Raw genomic sequence first — 1,525 nt, 5'->3', positions numbered from 1 at the left:
ATTTCATTCCGTCTGCATTACAAATGTCTTGCATCTCAGATGCTCTGAAGACACAGTTTCAAGAAGACAGCCATAATTTTCATTATAGGCCACATTATTTTATCTAGAGAATTTATTTTCTAGTCAGTTTCTTTTCATTTCCAGAAAACTACTTATATGATTCTTGATTTTATGGATGTTGTTGGGTGTGGGGTTTTGGGGATGTGTTTTGGAAGACTGTTATTTTCTAGTCTACCGCTTCCTAAACCTCCTCAAGATTGTTGCATATGTATGTACCCCATGTCTAAATACTTCCAGCCTCCCTGCACTCCTCTCATTAGTGTATTGAAATTACAGTAACTTAGGTTTTCCATCCTGATTGCTGGCTCCATCCAAGGTAAAGAATATTGACAATAGTTATCTGTACAACAACCTGCCTTCTTGTTCTACAGGCTTCTGCCTCATGACACCTCTGCATTCTTGTTTGGCCTCTTCTCTGTTTGATCTGAACCCCATGCTGCCCTCCTAGCTATCTAAGCTATTAGCTGATAAGTGTGCTCCACCTCCCCTCAGTGCAGTCCAGTTTTCCAGTAATGCAGCGGCCTCTATCATTGCAACAACCTTACCATCCCACTGCGATTCACCAATCACTCCATCATCAGCTACTTTGCTATTTTTCCTAGATTCCATATACTATTACTGCAAGAAATAGTTTGAAACCCCCTATAAATTTTATAGTTTGAATTTCCATTGTCAGGTTCATAACTTTCTGTGATTCTCTGTTGAAGATACCAAAGTCCTTTCTGTAGTTTTCAATTTTTCACCTTCCCAAGAAGAGCTATAAAGTTGAGTCATGTACTTATAACCAAATATACTGAATTATTGACACTTACATTTTTCTATACTCTAGCCTTAAAAGAAAATGAATGATGCTTTTCCTATCTGAATTTTCTCTCTGGGTCTGAGATGGGCAAAAAAGAGACATGGATGTTTTCATTTTTTATCTTATTTTTTTAATGAGAATAAAAATTAGTAAAAAAAATAAAAGTGATACAGAACTTCATTAAACTAAATGATAGAAATTCAACAATGGTATTTTTATTGCATGTTGTTGTTTTCAAATTAGCTGTTTAGATTACTAGTTATAAGCATGGAAAATTGGTCAAAACAATCTATAAAAGAAAAAAAAATATGCATTAACGGTTCCTTTCAATAAACCAGTGTAATTCAATGGTATAATTATCTAAGTTCTCCTATATTTCCCTTCCTTCTTTGTTTTCTCCTTTCCCTCATCACTGTTTTTCCTTCACTTTCAACTGATCATTTCCAATTCATAGTATCTACTGTACATTTCATACTGTTTACTTTTTCAGGTCCTTACACTAGAAAACAATATAACATTTACACATATGGATCTGACTTATCCTACTTACGAAAATGGTCTTTAGTTGCATCCATTTACCTACAAAAGCATAGAGATAATTGTTCTTTATAGCTGAATAATACTCCATTGTGTAAAACTATCACTTCCTTTATATCCATTCCT

The sequence above is a fragment of the Octodon degus genome, unplaced genomic scaffold (genome assembly GCF_000260255.1).
Source record: "Octodon degus isolate 3935 unplaced genomic scaffold, OctDeg1.0 scaffold00118, whole genome shotgun sequence".
In the NCBI taxonomy this organism is placed as follows: domain Eukaryota; kingdom Metazoa; phylum Chordata; class Mammalia; order Rodentia; family Octodontidae; genus Octodon; species Octodon degus.
Note: the sequence above shows the minus strand (reverse complement) of the source record.